General features: G+C 44.3%; 1 non-coding gene across 1 annotated transcript; it reads right to left on the reverse strand.

Annotated features, from left to right (window-relative positions):
• Positions 1–10,007: 10,007 nt before the first annotated feature.
• On the reverse strand, positions 10,008–13,157 carry LOC119233917 (uncharacterized). Its single transcript, XR_008549942.1, has 4 exons — positions 13,022–13,157; positions 12,369–12,386; positions 10,597–10,618; positions 10,008–10,240 (listed from the first exon to the last, which is right to left on the reverse strand). It is a non-coding gene; the product is annotated as an uncharacterized LOC119233917 (transcript).
• Positions 13,158–14,367: the final 1,210 nt, after the last annotated feature.

The following is a 14,367-nucleotide window of genomic DNA, read 5'->3' on the forward strand; positions in this document are numbered from 1 at the left end:
AAGGCAGCCACTGTCTTCTGTCATTGGCTCTGAGTTTTAAAAACTTCCTTTAGAGCAGTCAGGCCATTTCCCTGTATCTTCCACACTCCAGGACAAATCTCACCTTTGTCCATGGGATTGCTCTGGACCAATAAAATCTCTCTCTGCTCATTTCCAGCTAAATCCCTCCAGGCCTTGCAAACTGGCCATCACACCATCATCTGAATGCAGGCCACCAGGTTGTGGCCTACAGATCAAAAACTACCCATGTCCAGGAGTGGCCCAGCAGCACGGGGTAGAACAGGACTATTGCCTCACTCTAGGTGCCGTCACCTCAGTTCGAGGCAGGTGAAGACAACAATGTGCCCTTTATTCAGCATCCAAATCACCCTGTGAAATCCCACCAGCTACATTTAGGCTTGATGCCATAATCCCTGCCAACAAGTATCTGGCTACATGTGTGGCAAGGATTATATCTGACCCCCAGAGTGCCCCAGGAGTGACCCCTAGGCTGGGTGGGCCCCCTGGGGGGAGAGTGCAACAGCACAGGGGTGAGCACTGGAGCCACAGGTCTTAAGTTCAAGGCCCAGCTCGATTTCTGAATGACCCTCAGCAAATGGCTTCACTCCTGAGTTTCAGCTTGCTTATCTCTGGAGATGAGGACAAAAATCCTCACCTTGAAGAACAGTTGTAAGGACGAAAGAGAATATATACAACAAATATACATAAAATGCCTAGCACCATGAATAGCAGGTGCTCAAAAAAAGGTGTTATTACTTTCAGAGTCTCGTGGGAATCCTAACGAAAATTTTCAAAAGTTAGGTGGTAGTGATAGTTGTGCAATTCTGTGAATACACTGAAATTCACTTTAAAAGACAAATAGTATGTGAATGACATCTCAGTAAAGCTATTTTTTAACTCATTAAAAATAAAGGTTTTGAAATTCTTTTTTCTTTTTTTTCAAGTGGCAACACTCCTGTCTGGGAGTGACAAGGAGAGAAAGATGGCGTCTTAGCAACACAAGCGGCAGTCGTCCCGGACACATCGACAGCCCTCTTCTTCACCCCTTCTCAGCAGTGCTCCCGCAGTCCCAGGTACGTGCAGAGCAGGCTCGTGAGCTGGCAGCACCAGGAAGGATCACTTTCGTGAGCTGGGTCCACCAGGGTCTCATTCCCGGGAAGTAGTAAGTAGGACAAAGGGTCAAACTGATGTTGGAAGCTTGCAAGGGGAAGCCTGGTGTGGGAGGCATGGAAATGAAATGCGGGGGAGGAATGCAGTCTGCAAGGACAGTGAAGCAAAGACTGAGAAGACTCAAAAAGGGGGAAGGAGGAAGGAGAGGAAGGGAAGCGCGGGCCTGTACAGGGAGCCACTGACATTGCCTACGCTGTGATTGTCAGCCACTGCCCAGCTTTCCAATAAATTTCATTTCGTTCCAGAGGCAGCTGTTCAAAGGCTTCCTAGGAGGACTTTATTCTCTTCCTTCTGCCTTGGCAGCGATCAGGAGCTGTACCCCAGAACCATTCCCCTCGCTTTGCCTGGGCGAGAGTGGGCCTCCATTTCCCTGCCCTCCTTGCAGTCTCCTGCCCAGAGACTGAATGACCCTTTGTGGAGAGAGGATGACTTTCTACCTTCTCTTTTACCCATTTTTCCAATCAGATACAGGGGACCATGAGGCACTAAAGATGACAAAGGCACAAATCAGAAGGAGCCTGGATTCCCAAATCACCACATGTGGAGGAAGCTTCCTGCTGACCAGGAATACCCTGCCTTGGACTCTGAGAGTTAGGAATAAATGTGTATTGTGTTTATGCCAACCATATTGTTGCAGCAATTTAGCCAACTCTAACTGAAACAAGGATCGGGGCAGGGAGCATGTCTCCCCCACCAGCATGAAGGGGGTTGGTCACAGTTAGCCACAGGGCCCTGACTAGGTGAGGCACTCTTGGGCCCTCGTACTGCCCTGAGTGAACGCTCCTCGGATTTCACACCTAGATGTTCACTGCCTCGGCCCAGGCCCTGTGCAGTCAGGTCACATTGCAACTGGCAGACATCTTACTGAATGGGGCCAACACTGCAGACAGCAGAGAAGAAAAACATTTAGGGCCTGATGACACTGCTGAACTGCTGCATGAGGCAACCCTGGCATCCCCTCTGCCTCTAGATGGCTTCTTATGTAAGCTGTGACTGTCTTCATTGTTCAAGGCAGTTTGAGTTCTCAGTTGCTTGCAGCGCCACACAGCACCTGAACCAGACAGTCCACTCAGGGAGCGGGAGAAGTCCACCAACAGCAGAAGTCTCAAGTCTCAACCTCCCTGGCATCCCTTCCACACCAGTGACCCTCTGTGAGACAGCACAGGGCAATGAGCTGAACAGCATGGAAAAGTTACCCCAGACAATACTGCAGTGCTTTGCAACCTTAAAAATAGGAGGTAGGGGGGAATGGTGCTGGGAAAATTGGACAATAAAAACACACAGAAGAATGAAGCAGGACCCCTATTTTATACCATACAAAAACATCAACTCAAAACAGATTAAAAGACTTGAACATAAGTCCTGAAAATGTAAAATTCCTAGAAGAAAACATAGGGGATAAGTCTTGGCAATGACTTTTTTGGACTTGACACCAAAGGCTAAGTGAACAAAAGGGAAAATAAAGAAGTGGGACTATATCATATTCCTCTGCCCAATTAAAAAACAGGCAGAGGAACTGAATAGACATTCTTCCAAAAAAAGATATTCACAGGTACATAAAAAGGTGCTCAACATCACTGATCATCAAGGAAACTCAAATCAAAACCACAGTGAAATAGCGCCACTTATCAGAATGGCTATTATCAAAAAGACAAGAGATAACAAGTATTAGTGAGGGTGTGGAAAAAAGGGAATCCTGGTATAAATTGGTATGGCCACTATGGAAAACAGTATGGAGGTGCCTCAATAAATCAAAAATCAAACTACCATTTACTCCAATTCCAGTTATGGGCATATATCCAAAGAAAAAGAAGTCACTATCTCGAAGAGATCATTTGCATGTTCAGAGCAGCATAATATACACTCTCCAAGACAAGAAAACAACATAAATGTCCATGGGCAGATAAAAAATATGCATTTACACACATACAAATATATGTGTGTGCAGTGGAATATTATTCAATCATAAAACAGGAATTGTTCCAATTGCTACATGGTTGGATTTTGAGGGCACTATGCTGAGTGAAATAAGAGAAAGAGAAAAAGACAAACACTATATGATTTTATTTATATAAATAATCTTAAAAAATAAAATAGAAACAAAAAAAGAGATTAGTAGTTGCCAAAGATAGGGTTAGAGGTGTGGGCAAAATAGGTCAAAGGACACCAACTTCCTATTTTTAGATAGGTTAAGTGAGGATGTAACATACACAATGGTGAAAACAGTTAATACTGTAATACTTGAACACTGCTAGAAGAGGAAATCATTACAGTACTATCACAAGAAAAAAGTGTAACTGTGATATGAATAATGTTAACTAAGCTTATTATGGCCATCATTTTGCGATATATACACATATCAGATCATTATGCTCTATACCTTAAATTCAAACTGCTTGTGTCAACTATATCTCAATAAAACTGGGGATGAAAAACCTAAGAAGGAAATAGTTCCTGAATAGTAAATGGCTCAGCTGCTGTTAGGAGAATAAGCTAAGGTGAGGAGGCCTGATGCTCGGTCCTCTCCCCACCACTGATGAGCTGAGGGACTTGGCAAAGTCACCTGCCCTCTGTGCCTCATCCATAAACAGAAATTGCAGTGCCACCTGCTTGCCAAGTGGAGGTGCCAGATCAACTGAAGAGCTTTGCTTTCTTTCCTTCTCAAAAAAGGCCTGAGATCTAACAGTTCCCTCCAAGAAGAGTAGCTCCACGTTTACCTATGGCTTGGGCAATTTCTAACCAAACTCTCTGCACATCAGCAGCAGCAGCAGCAGGAGTAGAGGGATGGATGAGACCCTCTCTTTATCCCCCTCTGGCTCTGCAACACACACTTCTCTGTCACTCAATGCCAGGGACTAGCTGCCTGGCAGAGCAACTCAGCTAGGTGAGGGGTTACCACGAAGCGTAGGTACAGGACACCAATCTCCAGATTAGTGAGATGAACGCAGAGGCCCCCAACACTGACTAGCCCTTCCCTCTAAAGTAATGTATTTTCAGAAGAAATACACATTGCAGCTGAAAGTAGGAGAATGAGGTATAAATCTTTCCTTCTTCCAGGCAATGCAGGATAGATATCTATAGCAAATCCTCGATGTCTAAAGATCTAGACTTTTTTAAAAATCCAATTTGATAGGTTCCACCTTACTGCCTTTTACCAAGTTCCCAGCAAGGCTTACTTAAATGGATACAGGAGATGGATGTCTTCGCACAGCAGGGCTTACAGCTACCCTGCAATCTGAGGTCCCTGAGCTGCACCAATGTCTCCTCCTCAGCTTTCTGAGGTAGGACTTCACATAGAACGATGCTAAAAGCAATCTCAGCAGCACTCCCTGACCTTACAGAGTAGGAAACCGAGGCCGAGAGGAAAATAAAGGGGCACTTGCCTGAGATCATGAAGAATGGCTGGGGAAGAGCTAAGGCTAAAGACAGGTCTCCTAACCCAGCACTCTCACCCCCACCTAACCTGTCAAAGGAGAGGACAGAGGCCTCACACTACAGGGAGAGCACTGAACCAGAATCAGTCCACTGGTGCTCAAGCATTCTTCCTCTCAGAGAAATTGCAAGCCCCTTGGCTGGGCAGCTACAAAAGAGGAATGCTGTTTGCACAGGCTCTGCAGAGACACTGCAGCACGGATGGCTAGACATCACCACGCGCATATGAACAGCAGAAAGCCCTGCAGGTTCAGCTTCCCTACGAGGGCCGAATCCTATAAACAAGATTACCACCCCCATTAGACCTTTTCTAAGAAGAAAGAGTGACCTCTCCAGTTGATGTGGCATCAGGCTTTTCTCAAGCTTCCACAAGGGTAGCAGCCGTGACAACAAAGCAGGCAGTGCCCAAGCCTAGGCCCACAGTGCCCCCTCGTGGGAGTCATCAGGTCTCTTTATTCCAGCAAAGGGAAAGCCAGTGACAGGGTGGTCCGTGGCACTGCCCTTCCAGTCCCCACAAAGATACCCTCTGAAAGGTCCTTCCCTTGTGGACCCTAGCTCAACAGTTCTCAAACTTCAGGATGCATCACAAACACCTAGAGGATTAGTTAAGCGACAGGCTGCTGGGTCCCACCTTCGGTTTCTGATTTGGTAGGTCTGGGTTGGGATGCCAAGGATTTGCAGCTCTAAGAAGTTTCCAGGTGATGCTGATGATGCCCACTCAAGAGCCCATTTGAGGACCACTGCCTTTGCATCATGGCTCAGTGAGAATTCTAGCTTCTGAATTCACAAATGTCCTAGGCTTATTAAAGACTGCTAAAGCTGTGTAACTTTTACCAAGTTTCTTAACATTTCCTCTGTAAAATGAGAACAGTACCTCCCTCAGAGTAGTTATAAAAGGTGAGATAGGTAATTCATGCAATAGGCTTACTTAGCTGAACCTGGCATACAAAAAGCACTCATTAAATATTAAATATTCTGCTGCTGTTTTTATCAACAGTAGTGATAGCATTGCTGTTCATTTCCCAGCTTCTTGAAGGCAAAAAGGTCTGATGACTCCTACTCAGTCACAGAATTCACAGGTGGAAGGGACCTTAGACTCTTCCTTCCAAGGTTTTCGTAAGCTGGCTGATCAGCAGCTTTACCTGGCAAGCTGTTAAAACTTCAGCTTCTTGGGCACTGCACAGACCTACTCACTCAGAAAACTGAGGCAAGTGGCCTAGGCATTTGTATTTTTAACAAGCCCCCAGGTGCCAGGTGAACCATTTATCTAACCCTTGCACCTCATTCACACTTGTTTACAATAGGCTGAGTAGGCATCAGAAACCAGGTATCCTGATTCCCAGCCTATTCCTTTCACCACCTAGACTGGTGACTACCATACCATCTATCCCTACTTCTGCACAAACCCCCTCTCCATCCAACAGGCATATGAGCTGCGTCCAACAGATTAAGTATCTCTTCTGCAGAGGAATTTAGCATGCGACAAGAACACTTGATCTACTGTTGAACATCTAATTCTCCAGCATTTTCTTTTACTCAAACAAAATATTGAACAAGAGAAATCTTCAGCCTGGCACACAAGGTCCTCCCTGACCTCCCTGCTGACCTCTCCAGTCTCATCTCCCACCAGAACCTCACTTGCACCCCCAACCCTCAAGATTGACGATGTTCTGGGGATCTTAATTTCGCAGTGGCTGGCTTACACAAAGATCAAGGGTGAAGAGATGGGAAGGGGCAGCTGTTAAGAGTGGGGGCACACTCACTTCCTAGACCCACACTAGAGTTCTAGAACTCAGGAAAGTCTGTTTTGCCAATGTAAATAAATCAAGTGTCAGAAATCTGCTCTTGCACCTAACCTCGTCTATTTTTGAAATGTAGTTCTTCCTACCAGAAATGTATTGTGCAAAACTGTTGGAAGCCACCAGTCACACAGGGTCTTCCATCTCACTGATTAAGAGAATGCCCACCTGCATCCCCAATTTCCTGGCAGAATATTGTCTTGCCACATCCCACAGATCCCTGCTTGTTCCCTCGTGTTATCTACCATCTTTCATGGCTCCAAATGAAATGCCTATTCCTGAGTCCCGATCAGACCATACCTTGTCCCAGCAGCTAGTTAAGAAGCCTTCCAAGACCCAGCCATCCCACATGATCCTATGGCCACAGGACTCCTTTCACGAATTTTAACCAGTTATGCAAGTTTGCTGCTTCACAAGGAACGAAAACCAGACTTTGACTAAATTGCTTAAAACGCTTTTTGAGGGCAGGGACGTCATCCATCTCCCTAGCTCTCAGAACAGGAACTGATGCACTCAGCAGCTCAGCATTGGGGAATGTGGTCGGCTGACACGTGTTTAATATCCTCATGGCAGTGGGTAACTTAAACATATAGTAGGTACACAAGGTATGAGTCTTGTAAGGCTTAGAAGCCCTGCAAAAGACAGCTGCTCAGTTATCTGGCTGAATAAATGCACAGCAATTTCAGCTCTGGAGTCAAATGTTCTACTCCACCCACCACTCAGTGGCTGAGCAACCTTAGTTAAGTGGCTGGAGTGCCCTAAACCTTCTCCGTGGTCCAGTGAGACCTACTGAGGGTTAGTTATTCCTTTTCTCTAACGGAGACAACTGTTTATATTCAGCTCCACAAGAGTGGGTGTATTTGTTAAGATGCTGTCTCTAAGGAGAACCCAAAATAATCAACTTGTCAGGAAGAAAGAGAGGAGCATTATTAAAAGCTGCCTGATTACTTAGGCACATGCATCTACAAATGGAGCTCAGGGGTGCAGTGCTGAGACAAGCTGTAAAGAGTACCCTGAGTACTTGGTCTCTGGTGAACCTTCTCACCCCTCACACCTCTGGCCTGCACCCCAGATCTTGTGTGCATAAATAAAAATAAATATTAAAAAAAAAAAGTGCCAGAGTATTATTCACTGGAGACTCTCAAAACCAACCCCCTTCCAAAACCACCTATACATTCTCAACACCTTCCAAGATCCATTACCTCTCTCATGAAGCCAGTCTCCCACCAGAGCAGTTAAGGGATGTACTCCCATTAGTGTGGACACTGGCTTAGTGAAATCAACACAGCCTTTTTACATAGGTTCTCTCAATGACTGTTAACAGCAGTGTGGTCTGGTTACTGCTGAGGTCAACAAAGTGCTGAATCTACAGGAATCCTGAAGTTCATGAACACCATAGCCCACAATTTAAAAAGCCAGTTCCTGTATGTACTTGTCGCTGGCCAGTCGCCTTGCACTTCCATTTCCAAACTGTTCGCACATATGCTACATCATTTGAGTCTCCAATAGCCTGGTGATGGCCAGTAGCACAGGTTTCAGGAGTCCCAATTTGAAGGTAATCCATCATGGGAAAAAGATACCCAGCCAGACTAGATGGAGTGTACAGCGGGGACACTAACAGAGGGCAGACTAGGGTGCAGGCTCACTGCACAAAGTGGTGACTGGAAAATACCTATCCTGGGCCTCCCCGGTGGCGCAGAGGTTGAGCACTGGATTATGAAGCTGCCCGCAGGCTCTGCAGCGCGGATTTGGTCTCCAGCCGCCAGGCGAGGGTCCCACATGGCACACAGACCTCTCCTGTGGCCCACCGCTCCCCTCAGCAGTGTTTCATCAGTGTGCCTGTTCTGTTCCCCGCTGTCTCTGGTGAATTCTCTCACCCTCCCGTGCTTCTGACTGTACCCAGTGCTTGTATAAATAAATAAATATTAAAAAAAAAAAAAAAAACCCTATCCTAAGGCAAGCAGCAAACCCTGCAACCTAGCCAGCTGTCATCATCCAGGAAGGTGGGCAGCTGTTCATGCCTTTGGTATTACTAAGTCTGGGAATCCAAACCTTTAATTTAATAGCTGTCCAGTTTTAAAACTGTAACATCCCAGTCCAGTCGGTTCCCTGGAAAAACAAATCCAGCCCTTTATCATGTCTTCCCCAGAAGATACTGTCTGAATCAATACAAACTCTGCTCTCCCTGAGCTTAGCCCAACGGAAAAGCCTCTACCCTCTTGATCTTGATGCCCACCTCCCTCCATTCAGGCGACCTATGTCTTCCCATCAGTCCCTAGACCCCTCTATGGAAACTACCGCCCACCCCAGTTCTTAGTTCCACTAGCCCTGCTCCTGAACTTTATAACCACTGTACCCTAAGATTCCATTTCTCCCACACCTGTTCCCAGCTTCACCTCCTACCTTGACCAACCCAAGTCTCCCAAAACTCATAATGCCCCACCAGTACCCTGCTCCTACACCAACTCCCTCTAGCTATCACAGGAAATTGCATCTTCTACATTTGCCACCAAGCAGACCAACTCTGCCCTCTATGTGATGCTCACTTTAAAATATCACTTACCTCAAGCCCCTATGGCACACCAGCCATTAGCCATTTTGGTGAAAATTGAACTAGCAAAGCCAATTCCCAACTTTCACTTTCCCTAAAATCACACCATCTGATTTCCAGGCCCTAGCAAGCAAAGCATATTCTCTAACAAGAAATCCAAAGGGCCATACAAACCCAAGCTCCTTATTGCCCTGGGCCAGTAGGTTAAGGCCCTCCCCCAGTCACAACCTGGCCATCAGTCTGTAATCCCTTCAGGCAAGGTCTCACCAAGCTCTCCAAAACACTTCCTGAAAACTTCTAAGACTTGCTGTTACTCTTCCTTTATCCTCAAACCACCTTCAAATCCAACCATGTCTTCTACTGCTGCTATCTGAGGTCTCTCTGGAATTTTTCATCCATTGACATGGTACCTAACAGCACCTATAATCTTGACTCCAAAGTGGACCTAACTAAGGTATAAGCTTACATTAACTTCAGGGAAAATAGCATCCCAAATACACAAGTCCCACGGCTAATATTTTCTCAAAAGGCAACTCAACTCAGTAACTCAGTAACTCTAAAACAAGTCTCCCAACCCCAAATGTCCAATACCCAAATTCAGACCCTCAATCAACCCTGATGCCTGAAAAATGCCAATCTGAGAATCAGCAGCACCTGCTATAGAAAAGTACCAGCTAACCCATGTTTCATAAAAAGCAATCAAATCTACCAATAACAAACTACACCCAAATGATCATTACACCAGAACCTCTTTCACATCCCCCCACTCAAAATAAGCCACTCATTACTCCATAAGCACAATCCTGCAATGCAGATGGTGATGGACAGATCCTATTTACTTCAGGATAAAGGATGAAAATGTCATCTAATTTCTACTGAGGTCAGCAGATAACTTCAGTAGTAAGAACTAAGTGGAGTTCTAGGAAAACCAAAATGAATTCATGTTTCAAGTATCTCATTCCAGGCGCTCACATACACTGATAGCAAATATTAACATTAGCACACCAGAATGGCCCCATTTGTTCCCATATTGCAGACACTCTACACCTGACACCACCCCATCACACCCAGCTTTTATTGAATGCTTAATGGAACATGTCAACTTGGGTAGCATCTAAGTTTGCTATAAGAGAAGACTAATGTTATAATACTCCTAGTAAACTTCAAACATATTTCAAACAGCCAGACACATAAAAGGTTTTATTAATCCTCGCATGAAAAATCTGCATGAAAAATCTGCATAATCACCACAGATACAGATAAAGTCACTGCAGAATCTTTACTCCTTCTGTAAATCAAAGAGAAAGAAAAATTTAGTTAGCAACTGCCCTTATAACTCTTTAAAAATTAAAGTTCTAAGACTTCGACAAATTCTAAAATGAATGACACTCATGCAGAACAAATATTAGTATCCTAGAATGATGTTAGGGTGTATGATAAGACAATGGAAGCATCAGGAAAATTCACATTCAAGTTAGAAATGGAACAAAAAATACATGGAACTATTAGTATTTACAGACTGTACAACTCTTGAGAGCATTTCTAAATCTACTCCTAGATCTACTTTCACATGCTCTACTTTTAAATTACTGCATCAGTAAGCCAAGGAGTCTAGTAATCTAAAATGAAAAGCTTGAATTATACCTGTTGTCCAATCTCCAGCTCACTGAATCAGTGGCAGGAAAGGGAGAAAGGAAGAGGGAAAGAAACATTTCATTAATAGTACCTTTTCAATCTTCAAAATAAGCTGCATCTAAGTGCATGCAATCAAGATACCTTAAAGACTGACCATTCTGTTCTTTGCAATAGTTTAAAGAACTTACTTAGACACTGATTTATTCTTCGCAATTGAGAACTCCTAGCCTGGTTACTACGGCTGATGATCCCCCCATAAAGATGACATGCTATCTGATAGTGTCAATCTAGGATGCCACTGACTACTTAGGGATGAAGTACACATACCTGAGCCTTGTGCTCTGCACAGCAACATCCTGCTAGGTATGTTAGCACCATCCAACTGGGGACCATCCCAGATTAAAATCCAGAGCTCAACGGGAGAGCTCTAGATGATCAAGCCATGTCTTAGAAAACCTGTCTCAGCTCAATACTTTAAAAGCCACTACTCACAGCCACCAAAGGTAGTGCAAATTAGTGCTTAAAGAAGCAGATTCTAGCTCAAGTAAAAACGTTTCAATATTGCGCTTCAAACTTAAGACTATTTATTCCTTAATTTAAAATAACTTTATTGCACCCCGAAGAGGCAAATTTGGATGTCAATTTTAGCATCCAAACAAAATCTAAATTAAAAGGAACATTACCATGCTTGACTTTTTTGAGCCAACAAATTCATTTGTGTTCATTTATGCATTCACTTTCCAGGAAGCTTTTCAGAGCAGTGCTAGTGGAATACAACTTGAAGCAGAAAAAGTGATGGCTTAAATGGGTACCCACAGGTAGCCCCTCCACAAATGTCACCATTGAGCATTAACACAAGAGACTCGAGGACTGAATGAAGAATGTGTTAAACATCCTTTAGAACTAAGTAAGGAAACAAAGTCTTTTTGCAATCTCCAGAATGTGTGTCTACATGTCTAAGTCTCACAAACAGGAAACATTCTAAGCCATAAGCAGTTCCTCTGGCAGTTCATCCCTTACTGTAACCCCACTGCATTGGGAAGTCAAGGTGATTTAAGAGACCTGGACAGGCACAGGTTTACTTCCTGCCTGATGGGAATCAGGATCAAATAAGGACACAGGAGCAATAACAACCATTTTCAAAACCCTACTGGCCCCACAACCCTCTTAGGCCACTTTCAATGGCTAAACATGCAAAAAATGTGTTTGAAATGGGAGTGAACCATTCTGAACACATACTTGTGGGTAAAAATGTATCAGTTTTGTTGTGAATATGCAATTACGTTGGAAACTTTCAATTAAAAAAAAAATTGCATGGAAAACTAGAGGTCCAGTAGCAAAAAGCAATGGGATGGTGAAAGACGGCTTGAATGGGTCTTGGGGACAGAGGCTTTGCCAGATTACCTGGGTCAGTTATGACCAGAGGTGCCAGAACCAGTCTTCAATTACTCATGATTAGACAAAAGCCCCCCCACCCCCCAAGTTCTGTGTTAGCTAAAGTTATTGCCCAGGGAATGTCACTCCATGACATATCCTTCCCCAAGTGCCAGTGAAAGGGTGCTCATCTTCTATCAGGTTATTTCACAGTGTAACATGCATTTTTGAGTTTCAAAAGCAAACAGGATTAAGTTTTTCTCCTTTGCTCAATATACAATCTTAAAACAAAGCATTGATATTTTAATAGACCATACTATAAAACTGTCTACAAGTCAACATGCAAAGCATCAAAGCAAATTCAGTGAAGGTGATGCATCCCCACACCGTGCTCACAATCTCAGTACCTGCTAGACACTTCATTTCTGATGAACAAGAAATCCAAGAAAGTAGAGGGAAAAGGCAAAAAAAAAAAGTTCACAGAACACTTGATTATTTGTTAATTTAACAACCCAACACCTTAATTCCATTCAACTATTTACAATTAGCTAGCAAAGCTGGCATAAAGCTGCTTATTGTTAAAATCACCTAAGTCAGGGCTAACTGGAGAGGAAAGCAATTGAGATCACAGCTGCCTCTCCAGCATGCCAGGAAAACATGGGCCACATTGATTTAACTGCTTCTTAAGCCACTCATGCATTTTAAGTAAATAAAGTCTCAGGGAACTAGATCTGCTCTCCCCTGTAACAGTCCATGCCAATTAGCAGTAAAATGAAAATTTTTCCTGATAGTTCTTTGCAAGCCACACAGCAGGATAGAATCTCTGAACCAATGTGGCCCCCATGTTGTACTAATCTGCTGTGAGCTGGTAAGGGGTGGGCAAAGCTACTCTACTGAGGTGTTAAGATACTACATTTTGTAGCGTCTCAAAACACGTTACCTTCTGTAATCCAGAAGAAGTGGGAAGAGAAGAAACATTAAAAAAATTATTAACAAAATCCCTTTCTAGAAACTAAAGACCTACAAGTGACATTTCTCTATCTTTCTTGATAAACTATACCTTTTTGCCAGCGCCAACATTGGCCTTTGCAGTCCCCCTGACTTTCTTCATTCTGTTCTTGCGTTCCTTTCGCTGTTTTCTTGAGGTCTTTTTCTTCTCATAAAGGCCATGCTGAAGGAAAAAGGCATATACCAAACAATCACGACCCACTAGTCAGTAGGAAACCAACAGGGAGCCTAAGGTACTTCGCAGATCAAAATTTAACAAGTACAGGGCCTCCCTGGTGGCGCAGGCAGTTGAGCGCCGCAATGTGAAGCTGTCCACAGCCTCTGCAGGGCGGGGTCAATCCCAGCTGGCCAGCGAAAATCCCACAGGGCACAGCAGACCTCTCCTGTCTCATCGGCTGCTCCCCTCAGAGGTGTGTTTCATCAGTCTGCCTGTTCTGTTCCCCGCTCTGTCTCTGGTGAATCCTCTCACCCTCCCAAGCATCTGGCCTGTACCCCGGGGTTCTTGTATAAATAAATCTTTAAAAAAAAAAAAAAGTACCTTTAACGATATTTGTTTGTGCCAGAGAAATAGTATCAGACTAAAAAACACTATGTGCAAAATGGTAGAGGAAATAAAAGTCCCCTCAATGCTTCCTGCATCTTTAGTTCAAGGATTGGTTGTTGTCCTGTCTTAAGCCCAAAGCTTACTAGGTCCCCAAATTTTGGTTTCCCTTCAGTCTCTTCCATTTTAACTCCGCATTACTCCCAGATGACTAACATAGGAGCCTTTACCGAGATCTCCTTACCACATGGAAACTGCTCAATCTACTCTCCTGCTACCTAGAAAATTACTTTCAAATCTTTGTTAAGGATCTCATTTTCAATGTCACCTTCTCAGAAAGCCCTCCCAATTAAGAGTAAATCTAGGGCCTCCCCGGTGGCGCAGCGGTTGAGTGTTGGGTTGCGAAGCTGCCCGCCTCTGTGGCGCCGGTTTGATCCCCGGCTGCTCCCCGGCCACCAGAGGAGGGTCCCACATGGTGCGCAGACCTCTCCTGCCGCCCGCTGCTCCCCTCAGCAGTGTACTTCGGTCCTTCTGCCTGCTCTGCTCCCCGCTCTGGCTCTGGTGAATTCTCTCACCCTCCCGCGCTTCTGACTGTACCCAGTGCATGTATAAACAAAACAAACAAACAAATAAGTAAAACATGCCTCTATTTAAAAAAAAAAAAAAAGTAAATCTAATCTATCACATCAGTGAGCTATCTGATAGAAACAAAGAGCTAAAATGGGAGAGCCAGTTTTTTCAAAGTACTAATCTTTTTGCTAGTTTACTGTACAGAGTGTAAGTCGGGAAGTTTGCCCAGTCCACACTGATTCACTCTGTAGTGCTTGGCACTCAAAAAACTATGCTGCCTGGATACC

The sequence above is a fragment of the Talpa occidentalis genome, unplaced genomic scaffold (assembly GCF_014898055.3).
Source record: "Talpa occidentalis isolate TD23 unplaced genomic scaffold, MPIMG_talOcc4v2.1 talOcc4.8, whole genome shotgun sequence".
NCBI lineage: Eukaryota > Metazoa > Chordata > Mammalia > Eulipotyphla > Talpidae > Talpa > Talpa occidentalis.